This window comes from Myripristis murdjan, chromosome 5 (genome assembly GCF_902150065.1).
Source record: "Myripristis murdjan chromosome 5, fMyrMur1.1, whole genome shotgun sequence".
NCBI classification, from domain to species: Eukaryota; Metazoa; Chordata; class Actinopteri; order Holocentriformes; family Holocentridae; genus Myripristis; species Myripristis murdjan.
Genome location: NC_043984.1, coordinates 37,366,032 through 37,384,106, shown reverse-complemented (window position 1 = coordinate 37,384,106; position 18,075 = coordinate 37,366,032). Strand labels below are relative to the sequence as shown.

General features: G+C 44.0%; 1 protein-coding gene and 1 pseudogene across 1 annotated transcript in view; both read right to left on the bottom strand.

Annotated features, from left to right (window-relative positions):
• LOC115359332 (NACHT, LRR and PYD domains-containing protein 14-like) overlaps positions 1-18,075 on the bottom strand; it is a gene marked incomplete at its 3' end in the record, with an annotated part of 845,616 nt that overhangs the window by 124,019 nt on the left and 703,522 nt on the right. The gene's annotated exons all lie outside the window — the stretch shown is intronic.
• The window catches only part of LOC115359093 (NACHT, LRR and PYD domains-containing protein 3-like), a 30,036-nt pseudogene continuing 24,907 nt past the window's right edge, over positions 12,947-18,075 (bottom strand).

The window sequence follows — 18,075 nt, the reverse complement described above, 5'->3', positions numbered from 1 at the left end:
TCTGCTCTTGCCAGGCAGCGTGGGAAATATCCCCTTGTGGAGCCAGTATGGCATGGCGGTGGAGGATGCCACGATGGCTAATAGCTGCACACATGGTGATGCTGCCCCCCCCCTCTGGCCTGGAACTTGTGTGACTGCTCAGTGTCCAATGATGTCGCGGCCCCTTTTGCTCCTTTTTGTCAGATTGAAGCCTGCTTCATCGATAAAGATGAACTCATGAGGGTCAGCCATGGCATCAATCTCAAAGCTTCTCTACAGGAGTCAAAAACACACATTTGACTTCAAACACAGTACTGTGTGTACTGGAATGAAAGATGGGCCTTTACTCTACACACTATAACATTTCTGTGTTGTATAGCAATAACCTGCACATGTTGGAATCGTTGCTCCTTAACCCTGTCAGAGTTCCTCTCAAAAGGCACACGGTGAAGTTGCTTCATCCTCTTCCTCTTCCTCTTTTTGGCATGGTTGTGATCCACTGTTCCAAAGCACATGAAGAAGCCTCCAGGCCTCCAGGTCCTATTTACTGACCCACAGTTCTGATTGGTGTGTTAACAGTTTTTAGGCTGAGTGTTTGCACTTGGAGAAAGGTGTGGTCTCTGAGTTTAGGTCATGATAACTTGGGTTAATTATATTGAGAGCATGTGTTTGCTGAATGAACACAGTGCAGTGAATGATTTATGAGGCCACTTTTGTGTAAGGTTTTGCAGAAAGAGTTTTAGATATTGAAACGTGTGGAAACAGGTGAATTGTGTTTATGTTTATGGGAAATGTGTGTGTGCTTCTGGGAATGATGAAAAGGTTTGGGTTTTTGTGCTACAGGAACCAGTTTTTGTGTTTTAGCAATTGAGAAAAACTGTATTAGGCTGACACAGGAGTGTAATTATGTACACTCACACACACACACACACACTCACACACACACACACACACACACACACACGCACGCACCTAAAACTGCGTTAACTCTAGACCAGTCTGATGTTGTATGTGTTTGTGCTCTTTGAATACTCACATGTTTCTCAGTTTGCCCCAGAAGCAGGTGTGAATCTCCGTCTGGCTGTGAAATAAAGTGAAGAAAGTGCTGAGGTGTCGACCCTAACCCTAACCCTAACCCTAACCCTAACCCTAACCCTAACCTGCAGGGAGTTTCATCAGATTAGTTAGTCAGACGTGTTCTGCAGCATGTGGGAGAGCTGCAGGGACGGCAGCAGGAGTGTGGGCCTTTCCAGCGATGCCACTCACCAAGAAACATCAGCTTGTGTTTTGGCACAGAGACAGAAGAGGAAGAGTCGCTCCTGATGCCTTCAGAGCACGAGCACAGAAAAGTGAGGATGTTCACTAGTCTGGGGTTTTCAGCACATCGAGTTAGAAACTTAGAGGACTTTAATTTGATGGAGCCAGGCTAATGGCTCCCATTGACTTCAAGTGTTTATGCTAAGCTAATGGGAATTGCTACCCACAGGAACTGAACCACTGGGAAAAGGAGATTTTGCCCAAAACACTGCTGTATTCCTTATTCCTTTTTTATTTGTTTATTGCCTGTTCTTACTTATTGCCTGTTCTCTTCTTGAAAATAATGTGCACATGCTTTGAGTCTAAATTTCTGTTTTTGTTTGTGTATTTAAAGTGGAGTGGCGTGCAGAGCTCCTACTGGACGTTTGGATCCACACAGAAACAGCACGACTCCAGAGAGCGAGCACAGCATATACCTTTAATCCTATGGACTGACACCAGGCGGGCGAGTCAGCTGCTCTCACTGTTGCTCTCTCTCTCTCTCTCTCTATCCCTCCCTCTCTCCCTCTCTCTCTCTTTGCCTTGTCACCACCAATCAGCATAATCCAGCCTTTCCACCTTAACTCCTCACAGGTCAGAGCAGGGAGTCAGGCAGTAACAGGTGGCCCTGAAGGGTCCGCTCCTCTGCCTGTCCTCATGTAGGTCGGCCCGCACACACACACACACACACACACACACACACACGGCCAGCTCTCCCACACTCTCCACGCTCCATTAAGCCGAGCATGCAGCACGGTGGCCTTCTCCTGGTGAGGCTGTGGTGATGTTTTCGGCGAGCTGAGCTGCACCGCCGCTCTGTTTGGAGGCTGCTGACCCCGGAGGCTGTCAGGGTGCCAGGCGGGGGAGGGGGACGAGGAGGAGGAGGCGGAGGAGGAGGAGGAGGGGGTACAATGGGAGAGGGGAGAGAGCAGGCAGGGGAGGCTCCGGGCCGAGCCTAACCCCGGAGCAGACTGCTGGGAGAAAACCAAGAGCTAGAGCCTAAAGGAGAGAAGGAAAAGGAAAAGGAAAAGGAAAAGGAAAAGTCTTGGCACCTGCTTCATCTGACCAGACAAACACAAACCTGACAAGCTTGAAGGATGGGAGCATCTTATGGAAAGAAGGTAAACCCACTCACTGTTTTGCTGCTTGTCTCTCACGTCTGTGTTGGTTTACTTTCTGGGGACCGAACACACCGATCAGCAGTCAGACTGGGAGGGAGCTGCTGCCCAACTTCAAAGGCAGCCTAAAACAAGTCAAAAGGATGTTTTTTTCCCCCTCAGAGATTAGAAACTACATACGTAACTCAGGAGATATGATAACACACACCAGGTCCAATCAGCAGACAAAACAATGCACATGCAGGTAAAGCACACACAAGACACCTGAGTGAATTACTTTGAAAAGCTTTCAGTTTCTTGAGGTTGTAATATCTGAACAAAGAGGTGGTGACCTGCTGGCTGTTAGCTGTGCATGTGTGCTTTTTGAATTTGCAAAATACTGCTGCTAATTTTGCTTTCAGTGTTTTGTGTCAGTCCCCGGGGAGTACAGTAGATACAGCAGATGCGGTCCTTTAAGAATCAGGGAAATCCTTCCATCTGGTGTTTTTTTTTTTTAACCGCTTGCAGAGTAGCTGGAGTTCACTGGAGTTTGCTCGTGGCTGTGAGGAGCAGCTCGCTGTTTCCACTCCACTCTCTCAGCCTTTACATTCTGTCAAGATTAAGACAGCACTGACTTTTATCAGACAGTCTGTTCTCAGGGGAAAACCTCATCGTTTTAGAGGCAAAGACGAGCATTCCTCAAATTCCAAGTGAGTTTCTGTTTAACTAGAGAAAGTTGGAAAGTGCCCGTGTCGGCCATCGAGACGTTGCGACATCATATTCAATCAGTTCTGGGCCGGGGATTCACAAATATTTGAGCTATGGGGCACGACACGCCTGTTATGTGGGTGTGTGTGTGTATGTGTCTTAGAATCATGTACTAATGCTGTTCATGCTAAGGTATTAATTTATATGTTATTTAAGGGTTATTGTAGATATTATTAACATTAGTAAATGCCATAATAATCAGTAACTAACAGTTAATTAACCATTACAGCATTAACTAACATTAACTAACGTTAATTGTTGTACTCTTATTGTGAAGTGTCACCAGCTGTTGTCATGACTGGAAGTTGTGTATAAGTGCTGCTGAAGAAACACAATCCCCATGCTCCTGATGGGGGCGCTCTAATTAAAGGTCAAAGTTTGGAAATTTGACAAGTTGTAACTGGTACACTGCCATAAATCCTAAATGACTGACAGTTTGCACCAACATCACCAAACTTGGAGGGTATTTTGGATTGAGCTGCTTCCCCTGAGATGCTGCTTGTGGGTTCATGATGTTTGTTTTATTTTAGGAGTTGCTCTGCTCAGAAAGTGAATGGAGAGATGCAGATAGAGAACAGTTTGTTGTATTTGTCCTTGTTCGATCAGGTTCCTGCCTCTCAGGTTCCTGTGTGGAAGCTTCCTGCAGACGCCACCTGCTGGCTCTGCTTTCCAACTCAAAGAAGAGAGAAATGGGAAAAATGAGAAAATGGGAACCAGAACGTGTTTTTTTTTCTGTAGTGCTGCTCCTGTGTGTTGCTGCTGGTTTCTGTACTGATTGATTAATTGATTGATTGTTTATCAAGATCCCCATTAGCTGCTGAAAAAATCAGCAGCTACTCTTCCTGGGGTCCCTGACGTCATTGATCACTGATCAGTGATGTACCCACTATGAAATATTTTTTCATGGGAGGTGGGGGGTGGGGAGGGTGGGGGTAGGGGGGTCTGAGGGGTTTTCAGGATGATCAAATTGAATAATGAATATAAAATTCCATTTATGAACATCCATTTATATTTTAATGAATATTTATTAGGCTAAATAATGATTTTTAAGGAACCTTGCATTGATGCTATTTTTTAACATATATTTAAGCATTATTACACGAGAGGGTGTGAAGTGATAATAATGACGGTGTAATAATGCAATTATACAGTTATTACCAACAAAATGAAACATATCATCAAAATGTAGTGCTTGAACATAAAAGATGTTCAAAAAGGTGAACATAACAGGAGGGTTAAATGTTCATTTCAATGTACAGATGCAAACAAATTGACAAATTAATTAAATCAATGGCCTAGGCAACTCATAAAGACTAAATAAATTAATAACGATTGATCAAATCCAATCAAATCAAGCTTTATTTATATAGCACCTTTCATACATAAAAGAAATGCAGCACAAAGTGTTTTACATTAAAAGACATACACCCCCAATCCCCCACCCCCTCATACACACTCACACACGCACACACACAAATACAGAATACTACACACATGCATACACCCCAGGCATACACCCCACCACACCCCAACCCAAAGATAAAATAAAATAAAAGATAAATAAAATAAAATATGACTGAGCACTGAGGAAACACCATTTATTCTTTGATTAATAGGCTAATTAAGAACTGATAACCTTAACACATTAATAACAACAACAAAGTTATAGCCGCACATCTCCGTGGAAAATCTTACAGGTACTAGCTGAGTTCTGATCCACAGTGTACTGCGACAGAGCTCCTTACTCCCTGCACAGGGAATGTCGGCGAAGGGAACTTCACTTCACAAATTTACTCCAATGGGAACACCCTGCAACGTCACAGCTGTTTCCGGCCGAGTTTCCAAAACACACCCCGGTGAAATGTCTTGTGAAATGTTATTTCATTCATTCACATTACTGCTGTCATTTGCAAGATGTACGGTTGTCATTCCTGAAGAGATTCGTATCACATCATTTACAAATTGTGTGTCATATCATATGTTGATCACTGACAGATTATTTTAAAATCCTTAATAATGACGGTGGTGAAAGAAATACCCACCGCGTCTCGAGCACCAGGTTGTTGTTGCCATAAACAACGTTAAGTTGAACGAGTTAACCGGTTTAACTCGCCAGCGCGCAATGACTGATGGGTAATATCCGTTGTCGAACTGGGTGAAGTGAGGAACCGTTGTTCACTTGTTCCCTGCACAGTTCACAGGACCCTTCGAACTGCTCCCTGTGGTTTGGAATCACACTGAACATGACGGCACACCCTGTGTAGTCCACTGTGCAGGGAACTACAGGGCGATCAGAACGCACCCACTGTCCATGGTGCTGAATCTGCCTCAGCAGGTGCTGTCCGTGGTGCTGACTCTGCTTCAGCAGGTACTGTCTGTGGTGCTGACTCTGCCTCAGCAGGTACTGTCCATGGTGCTGACTCTGCCTCAGCAGGTACTGTCCGTGGTGCTGAATCTGCCTCAGCAGGTACTGTCCGAGGTGCTGAATCTGCCTCAGCGGGTACTGTCCGTGGTGCTGAATCTGCCTCAGCGGGTACTGTCCGTGGTGCTGAATCTGCCTCAGCGGGTACTGTCTGTGGTGCTGAATCTGCCTCAGCAGGTACTGTCTGTGGTGCTGTTTGCCCAGTGTTTGTCAGGTAGTCTTCATTTCCTGACCTCTCCAGCTGATCCAGCTCTTCACTCGTCACTCTCGGGTATCTCGGCTTTTTCTGTTCTGTCTTGTCTTCCTTGTTCAGCCATTCATCCAAACTTAGGTTGCCATGGAAACCACACAGACCCAAGCAATAAGATATAGGCGGAGTAATATTTACAGTGATGTGGTATGTTTCATTTAAGTACGGCTAGCCGTGCTGTCATGCTCATTTGATCATATTCTAAACATTTGACTGACCAATCAGATTGCTCGGTCATGTCGACTTGTTGTATAATATTTTAAAAATCTCACACAACCCCTGGAGTTCCTTCACATACCCTCAGGGGTACGTGTACCCCCATTTGAGAAAATGTGATCTATACTATCTGTCCTCCTGTGTGTGTGTGTGTGTGTGTGTGTGTGTGCTGCAGAGCCAGGCGGAGCGCGAGCAGCTCCCGGTGCGTCCCGGGACCCTGGCCAAGCTCCAGGCCCACATCAAGGCCGTCATCCTGGCCTTACCCGAGGACCTGCAGGGCATCCTCCACAAGCCCTCCACTCCCTGACCTCTGACCTCCAGCCTCCTCCCCCCTGACTCTACACCCCCTGGACAGTGTGTTTTAATGAGCCTGGCTCCCGGGCGGAGAGACTACACGTGCACCGTCCGGCTCCGGGAGGAAGTTTACGGGACGTCTGCGTCGGCCCGGGCCGGAGAGCACGCCGTGCATTTTAATGTTTGTTTTTAGGATTTTGAAGTTTTATTATTTTGTGTTGAACAGAGGACGCACTGCTCAGGCTGACAGCGAGGAAGCAAGAGCAGGATGACGACCCCGTGATGACCTTTGGCCCCCAGTGTTGACCTCTTGATGTTTTTTTTTTTAACTTTTTAACTTTGAGCGTGGACTCGACCGCCGACCGCTGCAGCAGGAACTGTTTTCATCTGTTTTTTTGTTTTTTTTTATTTTAATTTTATCAAGTGCACTTCATTCCTACAAGGACCTACGTGCTCCTCCGTCACTCACACACACACACACACACACACACAGACGCACACACACACACACACACACACACACACACACTTTATGCAAACAGACTGAGCTGAGCAGAGCCAAGTAGTGCTTTATAATTTATTTTTACAAGAATACTGACCATTTACTGCACACACACACACACACACACACACACACACAGCATTAAGCACCAGCTACCCTATAACAGCTTTTTCAGTCAGTTCTTAAAGTGCTTGTGTGTGTGTGTGTGTGTGTGTGTGTGTGGCCGTCGGCTCGGACGCTGTGGAACAGGTGCACTCAGGAGCCAATCAGATGCCTGCGTCCAGGTCAGGTGATCTTCCTGTAGCCTATCACAGTGGCAGTAAACAGAGAATAAGTTCAAAGTTCAAAACTTGAACGTGACAAAAAAAAGCTTGTGGTTATTATGGGATGTGTTCCTGCTGGAGCTCAAACTGAACTCCCACTCGTCTCCTGTCAAATGAAAACCTCCTGACTCCAGTCGTGGTGATTTTCATGCTTTTATTTTGAAGCTGAAATTCGTGAATTCCCACTTTTTTCCTGCTTTTCCTCCTGAAAACAACAGCAGGTCATTTGACTCTCTGGAAAAACATCCCCTTTCATCAGGTTACGTGACTGTCAATCATGAACTTTAACGATGTAATTAAGCAATAATATCACATGCTGCTAGCACATCAGGCTGGACAGTTATTATTATTTTCAGTGTAAGCTGGTATGCTAACTAGCTAGCAGCACTCAGCTATCCAGCTCACGTTCTTCCTGCCTGGTTCAAATTTCCAACATATTCAGAAAAATAAAACAATGATTCATTACTGGAGAAAAAAATGTCCCAGGTGCTGTCTTGGTTTTAAAGTTTTGGGTTAAATCCCCTTTTTCCCGACTTCCCGACAGACTGGGACCAGATGTTGGACACCGTAGACTCCCATAGACTTCAAGTCTTTATGCTAAGCTAACAGGAAATGCTAACCACAGCAGCTGAACCACTGGATGTCCAGAGGTGGACATGGTGTCCAACATCTGGCCTCAGTCTGTCGGGAAGTCGGGGAAAAGGGGATTTTGCCCAAAACGTTGGATCTTCTGTTGGAGTTTACAGGAGTTCAGGAGCCTCTGTGCCCGTTTGCCGGGAAGTTTTTAGAAAAGCCGGTGGATGGAAGCTAAAATACTTTGGCACTAAAGTTAAAAAAATCATGGAGGTTTTCATTTGATAACACTGACATGAAGAGTTCATGTGGGAATCATCACTTACTCATTCTTGAGGAAAAATAAGAAAACAAAAGCATGAAGTTCACCATTCATTCATTCATTCACTCATTCATTCATTCAGTCTGGAGGACCCAGAATGCAAAAACTGTCCTGTGTATCTCAGCAGGGTCTGAGGCCGCCTGCTGTCCCGTCCCGGGGAGCTGAGCTCAGTTTGTTGTGAGGAGCATCGCTCTGTCCTGAGTGGTGGCTCTCTGACTGTGGAAGGAAACCTTCACTGTACTTCACATTATCACAGAGAGGGGATTTACACTTATTTTACTGATCATGTGATCACATTCCCACTTAAAGGAACACGTCAATATTTTGGGTTAAACCCCCTTTTCCCAACTTCCGCAGACTGAGACCAGATGTTGGACACCTCTGGACGTCCAGGGGTGAAAATGGTGTCCAACATCTGGTCTCAGTCTGCGGAAGTCCCAGACGGAGGTTTTGCCCAAAACATCGGAGTATCCCTTTAAGAGCAGGACATTCTTGGCCCCGCCTCTCTGCGTGTCCTTTAAATGTCCAGTGAAGGCAGCTACATGTGAAGAACCTGACCAGCAGCTTCCACTGGTTTTCCCAGCCGACCTCTCCGAGCAGAGGCAGAGCTTTGAGGTGAAGGTTGTTCCCCTGGTGGCAGACACAGAGGTGCAGTCCACAGCTGCAGGTGAGGCAGCGTCTGTGTGACGGCAGGTGGAGGCAGAACATAGACCCGCGTCGTGGTTTGGGTTCGCTTTTTTTGAACGGCTCCAAACGACGCTGGTGCCTTTTCTAACGACACTAGAACAAAACCAGAGCAGAACCAAAGAGCAGAGGACCTCTGTTCCTCCTGTCCCACCTGAGCTCGTCTGAATCTTCACGGCCAAGACCGGAAAGACCACAGAACCAGAGCGGAGTAGAACCGTCATCGCTCCGGGTGCACAACAACATGCTGATCGTAGTTTAACCCAGCTGCTCAGCATCGTCACAAACGCCTTTTACTGGACAGAGCTCCTTAAATACGACACGCAGGCAGAACCAGGCTAACGACTCCCATAGGCTTCAAGTCTTTATGCTAAGCTAACAGGAAATGCTACCCATAGGAGCTGAACCAAGAAGCTAGCCCGTTACTACGGCAACAATACACATTAAAAATGGCCACCACTCCGACCGTCCTGGTGTGTTGATTTGAACGGGACAGACGGTTGTGCTCCATTGGAGTTCAGTGGTAAAGGCTGTCCCACTGCTTTGAACGGGACAGGCTGAGGTGCAGACGGCTCACTGAAGCACTAAATTTACTCAGATTACTCTGCTGAATAACCACTACTGATGAACATGTAACCACGGCGACCGTCCTGCCCACTGCTGGGAAGACTGTTGCCCTCTGACAAAAAAAAAAAAAAAAAAAGAGAGAGAGACAGACGGTCCGTTTGGATTATTTTTGGATTATTTTTTTGATCATTGATCGCTGACGTGTCTGACAGAATTGGAGAATGACGATAATGACAGCAATAACAAATGAATGTTCTCATCCAGAAGTGTACTTATTGCTGTGGCTGCAGTGTTTTCACACACACACACACACACACACACACACACACACACACACACACTGGCAGCACGTCTGAAGACTTCACATGGATTTAGCCGGGGCTCAAACACATGGATTCAGTTTGTTTTTCTTTTCTTTCCCTGTTAAAGTCGTCATGTGACACGTGTGTGACAACCGCTTTGGAAATTGCCTTTTTTTTGTGGGATGGAATAATTGTTTAAAAAAAAAAAAAAAAAAAACCTGTAACATGTGCTGGTTGTAAAAAACCTCTGACATCTGGTTGTTGCGCAACCATGTTAAGTTTTATATTTGTACAAAAAAAAAAAAAGACTTATTTTAACAACTTTGAATTTTATACAGAGGGCTATTCTCATATTCCACTCTGCCAGAGAATTAACAGTTTTGTACATAATACTGTAAAATGAAATTGTGGCCCAGATATAAGGATGTACAATAATTATTTTGTTATTGCAGTAGATGTTTTACTAAATACAGAGATATTGTTGAAGACTGCTCCGTATGATTCACATCTCATTCCTGCTTTAATCTGCTCAGAGGAGACGTCTCCACAGTTTGAAATCCTACTTTGACATTTGTGACACTTTAAAAAAAATAAATCTCATTTGTTTTTCATGGAGCTGAAAAGCAGCTGGCTAGCACTGTTAGCATTCCCCCCCAAACCATCAGCGTCCAGTCGGCGCCACCTGCTGCTGTCAGTGAGGAGCTGCAGCGTGGAGACTGATGCTCACAGCTGCTGAGCCACTAGAGGGCGCAGCAGCCACCTGCTGACCCAAACCTGAACCCACAGACGTTCAAACCACAGACACAGAAGGAAAGCTCGATACGTCAAACCACTTACCAACACTATGACATGTTGTTATGATACAGAATTTCTGATTAAATAAAAAAATCTAAAATTCTATACAAAACAGGCTACTTTTTTACTGAGATAAGTGTAAAATATACTTGATACTTCATTATATTAACAATCAAATCTTTCAAACTAAAATCTTATCATCCAGATATATAGCTCATATTAAAAATATAATTAGTTTACAGCTTTTAAATATATAATTTACTTACATTCTGTATATATAAACGCACACACAGTGGTGGAAGCAGTCAGCTGTTTTATTTCAATGTACAAAAAAAACAAAAAAAAAAACCGTATGAATTCTTGACCAAAAGGATCATTGTTAACCAAAAATGTCCATTTTTTTTTCTTTTTTTTCAGAACCTTTCGTTTCAAGGAAGAGTTATAATAAATGGGGAAACCTGTTTTAAACCATTTTAAACAGTGGCCATTGCTACAGAGTGAGGATTCAGTATTTTGAGTATCAGTTTCTTCTGAAACAAATATTAAAACAAATATCTCACAAAGGAGAGAGGATAAAATTCAATAAAATAATGAATATAATTTTTCAAAAATAGTAAAAAATGGAACAGGAAATATTTTAATAATGAATATTGAAGCTGATAGTGTCTTTTCAGGGTGCACTGTTCTGATTGGATAAGAGATCTGTAACCAATCAGAACACGTACCCCAAAAATACACTTCATCAGCTTCAGCTTGAATTTGATCTTGTATTACATTGACATTGATTTAGTTGCCTGGTTTCAGTATTCCTCCGGTGTGTACAGCCACACGCTGCTCAGTGTGCTGGCAGGACTGAAGAGGTTTCCCACTGCTGGAAAAGATATACTTTACAAATTTCAAAATTATTTTCCTTTGATCTGACAGCACAAAAAACTTGTGTAGATGTCTGCCGTGTTTACAAAAAAAACAAAAACAAAAACAAAAAAACGCTCGAAAATGAGAGGGAAATTGAGCAAGTAAGGAGCACAAACCTGTAACCCTGTTCACCTGCAGGGGGTGGAGTCAGGAATCTGCCCCCACGAGCCGAGCTGTGCTTCAGACTGTCAAGGTGAGCTCTTCTTATTGAAAACAACGCTGCACACACACACGCACACACACACACACACAGTCCACATGGGTTTGAGCTGGCAGCGCCCCCTGCTGTTGAACTGTGTTGAAGCCATAATAACCACTACATGACAGCGTGTTGGAGCGCTGTGCCGCCCTGCAGGACGACAGGCTGACGAGTGCTGCTGACAGGCCGCAGGTTTCTGAGCTGCAGAGGGAGGACGGCCACGTGGCCACGCCCACCGCCGCCGCCGCCGCCTCAGCTCAGGCTCTGCTGATGCGGCCTTCCTCGCCTCCCTGGGTTTGGCTCAGCGGACGCTCACAGCTGACCTTTCATGTGTTTTCATGTCATTAAACAGCTTCAGCAGCAGCTGTTTCCTCTGCTCGTCACTCATTTGTTGTTTTCATTCAAACTGGGAGCTTTTACGTTTCGTGAAGCAGGACCAAGCCAATGCCCTTATTTTTGATGTTTTTTTTTTTTTTTTTATCATGATAATTATTATTTTTAGCTGCACCATGTTTCATATTCACACACATCAAAGTTTCCCATTCAGTGAAGCCGTGCAAATCCTTCACACTGTCTGTTTTCTGAGTCACAGCTCCTCAGAGTTCATACGGGTCGCTCCAAATTTCCTGCTTTTTTATTCACGTGTTTTGTTTTTTCTGGTGTTTTTGAGCCTCATAACTTCATTCCTAACAGAGGAAGCCACATGAGATGTTCAGGGCTGAAAAACAAACTTGAGCTCTGTTCAAAACTGCAGCCGAGTCAGTTATGTCAGTCAGTTAAGTTATTTTCTGAAACAGGCATATTGTGACTCAGGAAATGTAAAACTGGAGATTCTATGAAGTCTTGACAGGAAGTAGAGCCATGATGCTGCTCAGTGAGTGAACCCTGTACACACTGTACCTGCATACAACATGTACCTGTGCAGTTTGCAGGTTTTACCTCCCACCTCCTGCGGCTGTCAGCAGCAGCGTGCCCGGGGTTTTCCCAGCTGCTCCTCATGAGCCACATGGAGCTGAGAGCCATCCAGTCAGTCAAGACTTAGATTAGAACAAATAGAAAAGAAATAAGACATTTGAAATAGTGTGTGCATTATGAGCATACAGGAAAACAGAATAGCTGCTTCGTGTGTTTGGATCTCATGGTGCACAGCAGTCCAGTCGCTGCAGTTCACCTTTCAGTTTGACGGCAGCCGCCTGAAATAACAGAAGATCAGCAGCAGCTGGCGCCAGGGCCGCTGTTCCAGCAGAACGCCAGGTGTGGCAGTGTGACGCCACAGAAACGCTCAGTGATGAAGGGATTCGAAGAACAGGAGCTTACCTAAAACTCTCATGAGCTCTCATGAATGTCAATTAATGCTATTAGGCAGCCAGGCTGACACACACACACACACACACACACACACACACACACTGGGGCGATCGATGGCCTGACGGGAGCAAACATCGACAGTAAAAACTCCGTCTGTAGTCCCGTCTCCCTGCAATATTTTGTTGGAGAGGTGGCTTGGTGTGGGCTGTATTTTCAGCAGCGCAGATGCAACTGAATGATCCTAGAAGTATTACAGGAATATTACAGGAATATTATAGGAAAATTAAAGGTATATTACAGGAATATTACAGGAATTTAATAGGAAAATTACAGGTACATTACAGTAATATTATAGGAATATTACAGGAATATCATAGGAATACCACAGGCAGCAGGGCTCTCTCTCTCTCTCTCTCTTAACCACACACATTACACACTAACCTATTCTTAAAAGGCTGCTCTTACAACAAGGGGCAAGAAAATGTCATTATTATTATTATTATTATTTTTTATTATTTGGGGGAAAGGGAGGGAAATGTGTTTTTGCTTTTCTTGAGGAAGCCGTTGGCGTGGCTGATGTTGTGGGCAGGGAGAGGAGGCAGGGAGCCGCCAGGACGCTTTAAATCGCTGTTTCCTTGCATCTTTGCTGCTCAAAAACCTGACAAGCTGCCTTCTTTTGAGGCCTCTTGCGGATTTCCTTTTTCCTGAGGAAGCGATCGAACTGGAACTCAACCTCATCCCAGTATTCCTCAGTGTCATAGACGAACCAGTCGAAGTCGGGATCGTCCCATTCTGCCAGGTGGAACTCCTCCTCTGCCGGCTGTGTGTCTCCATGACTCATTATTTTTACAAGCCTGTCCAATCAATCAATTAACAATTATCCATCAAGATGAAGAAAAAAAAAATCAACTATAAACCACAAATCAGTCAAACATGTTCTAAACTCTTTCAGGTCAGAGTTTGTTTCTGACAAACTGGCAGCTCAACCTCAATAGAAGAACCAGATGACCACAAAGCAAACCCAGGGAGGAGCGGCTCAGTGAAGGTGGAGCTGAAGGTGTGCAGGAGTCTCAGTCTGTCAGAAGAGACTCTGTAGAAGGACAGAGTCCCAGCAGAGCAGTCCAGATACACTGCTACTCTGTGAGATCCACTGGGACGGACAGAGATGCTGGTGGACTCACTGTTGTGACTGGCAGAGTAGCTGTTACCATCATCATAAAAATCATCATTATAATCATCAGAGCACCCCAGACTCCAGGACTGTTTATTGTATCCAAGCACAGAGTCAGCACCTCTTCTTCTGATTCCTCTGTAAGTCACTGCTATAGAAACCAGTCCTCTCCACTGGACCTCCCAGTAACATCGCCCAGTCAGACCTTCTCTACACAGAACCTGAGGCTGGTCAAATCTGTCTGGGTGATCAGGATACGGCTGCTGCTCTCTCTCCATCGTCACCTTCCTGTTGTCCTCAGACAGACGGAGGTCTCTGCCCGCTGTGTTTGGATCCAGTGTGAGATCACAGGCATCTGATGGGGAGAAGACACACAACACACCTCAGAAAGCATCATTCACTCACACTCTCTTGGCTCTTATAAGGTTATTATAGTTTTGCATTTTTCATTAAAAATAAAAACTAATGTCATTTTACACTTTGTGTTTTCAATTTGAGTTTGGTTTGAATTCATTTTTAAAGAGGATTTGCTTGTTATGTGCTTGCCTTGAAAAGGCAACACATCTTAAAATCTTGCATACTTTTTATTATGTGCTTGCCTTGAAAAGGCAACACATCTTATTATCCTGCATACTTATTATTATGTGCTTGCCTTGAAAAGGCAACACATCTTAAAATCTTGCATATTTCTTCTTTTTATTATTAGTGGGCAAGCTGCAGCTTGCACACTTATGTTATTCCTACTATTTCTTTATTAGTGGGCAAGCTGCAGCTTGCACACTTATGTTATTATGTGCTTGCCTTGAAAAGGCAACACATCTTGTTATTGTGCATATTTATTATGTGCTTGCCTTGAAAAGGCAACACATCTTATTATTGTGCATATTTATTATGTGCTTGCCTTGAAAAGGCAACACATCTTATTATCCTGCATACTTATTATTATGTGCTTGCCTTGAAAAGGCAACACATCTTATTATCTTGCATACTTATTATTATGTGCTTGCCTTGAAAAGGCAACACATCTTATTATCCTGCATACTTATTATTTTTCTTTTTATGTGCTTGCCTTGAAAAGGCAACACATCTTATTATCTTGCATACTTATTATGTGCTTGCCTTGAAAAGGCAACACATCTTAAAATCTTGCATATTTCTTCTTTTTAGTGGGCAAGCTGCAGCTTGCACACTTATGTTATTCCTACTATTTCTTTATTAGTGGGCAAGCTGCAGCTTGCACACTTATGTTATTCCTACTATTTCTTTATTTCTTTATTATGTGCTTGCCTTGAAAAGGCAACACATCTTATTATCTTGCATATTTCTTATTTTTATTATTATATTTTATTATTCCACTTTTTTTCGGTGCCCTACTCCTCCTACAGCTTTGGTTTTAGGCCCACACAATGAATTGGGAAAATGTGCAGCCCCATTGGGAGAAGTGTGCTATTACTTTTATAAGGAATCTGACTCACAGAATTCTCAAAATTCCAATTTTCCTGAAAATTCTAGCCATCCGAAATGAATGGCCAAAACTTCAGAAGGCTCCAGGGCCCAGAGCTTTTGACCTGCATCCACGCATCAAATACGAAAAATGTGCATCTTGTGGAGATGAAGAGGTGTGTCAATTTTCAAACCGATCAGACTTTGGGATTTTTCATAATTCACAATTTAAATCACGATTTTGCCCTCATAGAAAAAGAATGGGAAATCGGCAGACACTCATGCATTTTCAAAGCCTCACAGCTCCCTCATTCTTTGGCCCACAGACTCCATTCAAAGCTTAAATGACTCAGCAGATATTCAACTTTATGTGTGTCATCTTCAAATTTTCATGTCTGCTTTAGTTTGCCATAAAACACAGTTTAAGTTTGGAGTTATTTTTGAGCCGCCTCTGACTTTTGAATGAGTGTGTATTGCGTGAGCTAGAGTGGCATTCCTGAGGGCTAGAGTGGAGCAGCACTTAAAATTCGCCTAAAACTTTTGTCTTTAACTTGCTCTCCTGGCCACAATTTTCACTCCACATGCATACATTTGGGATCAAATTGTAGGAAAAGTAGTTGTGCTTTGAAAAATGTAAATACAAAAGCAAAGTAGCTTCAACTTTTTAAACTGTGACCCTTAACGAGGCAGGAGTGCCAGCTCTCTCCCCCATAGACTCCCATTATATCTGAAATGCAAAGTCTCGGGAGAGAAGCAGAAAGACACACTTCTTCAACTCGCTCTAGGGGGGGGGATTTTTGGGAGTTGGGAAATAATTTTGACACAGTTTGAAAGCCCAAAGCCTTGCCTTTCTCATGGTACATTTTATTTTCTGCTCGGACTTACTATTATTGAGAAGAAAGCATTTGTTTGACCACTACTTTTAGGTGATTTTTCACAGAAGCAGCACTGTCACTCATGCTGTGTGTTTCATAGAGCCTCATTTCTGGCTCCGCCCACACAGGCCCCAGTGGCACAGTGGATAGTGTCTCTGCCTGCCATGCAGGAGACCACGGTTCAACTCCCCGCCTGGGCAAGAGCCACAACACTACACAACCCACAAACAGCATAGGGCTGGCGGTTTACACATGTCTAGGCGCTCGCAAGGCAAGCACATCAAAGTTTCTTCAGAAACTTTATATTTTCTTTATTAGTGGGCAAGCTGCAGCTTGCACACTTATGTTATTCCTACTATTTCTTTATTTATTTATTTCTTTATTTATTATTCCGTACGTTTTTTGGCGCGCTACTCCTCCTACAGCTTTCGTTTTAGCCCCACACAATGAATTGGGAAAATGTGCGGCCCGATTGGGAATAGTGTGCTATTACTTTTCTAAGGAATCCGACTTACGGAATTCCCAAAATTCCCATTTTCCTGAAAATTTCGGCCATAGGAAATGAATGGCCAAAACTTTGGAAGGCTCCAGGGCCCAGAGCTTTGGACCTGCGTCCACGCACCAAATACGAAAAACGTGCGTCTTATTGAGAAGAAGCAGGGTTTCGATTTTCAGACCGATCCGACGTTCCGTTTTTCCGCAATTCCGGTTTGAAGTTGGAATTCCAGACGCAATACACACTAATGGAGTTGAGCTAGAGTGGCATTCTTGGCATTCCTGAGCGGCTAGAGTGGAGCAGCCCTGAAAATTCGCCTAAAACTTTTGTCTTTAACTTGCTCTCCTGGCCACAATTTTCACTCCACATGCATAAATTTGGCATCAAATTGTAGGAAAAATAGTTGTGCTTTGAAAAATGTAAATACAAAAGCAAAGTAGCTTCAACTTTTTAAACTCTGACCCTTAACGAGGCAGGAGTGCCAGCTCTCTCCCCCATAGACTCCCATTATATCTGGAATGCAAAGTCTCGGGAGAGAAGCAGAAACACACACATTTTCAACTTGCCGTTTCTCGGGCATTTTTGGGAGTTGGAAAATAATTTTGACACCGTTTGAAAGCCCAAAGCGTTACCTTTCTCATGATATGTTTTATTTTCTGCTCGGAAACTGCGCGCCGCGGTTACGCTTCCAGCTTGCCCACGCAGTTTCCCCAGAAACTGCACAATCCTCTAGTTTCTTTCTTTCTTTATTTATTATTCCGTACGTTTTTTGGACCGTAACTCCTCCTACAGCTTTCATTTTAGGCCCATACAATGAATTGGGAAAATGTGCGGCCCGATTGGGAATAGTGTGCTATTACTTTTCTAAGGAATCCGACTTACGGAATTCCCAAAATTCCCATTTTCCTGAAAATTTCGGCCATAGGAAATGAATGGCCAAAACTTTGGAAGGCTCCAGGGCCCACAGCTTTGGACCTGCGTCCACGCACCAAATACAAAAAACGTGCGTCTTATTGAGAAGAAGCAGGGTTTCGATTTTCAGACCGATCTGACGTTCCGTTTTTCCGCAATTCCGGTTTGAAGTTGGAATTCCAGACGCAATACACACTAATGGAGTTGAGCTAGAGTGGCATTCTTGGCATTCCTGAGCGGCTAGAGTGGAGCAGCCCTGAAAATTCGCCTAAAACTTTTGTCTTTAACTTGCTCTCCTGGCCACAATTTTCACTCCACATGCATAAATTTGGCATCAAATTGTAGGAAAAATAGTTGTGCTTTGAA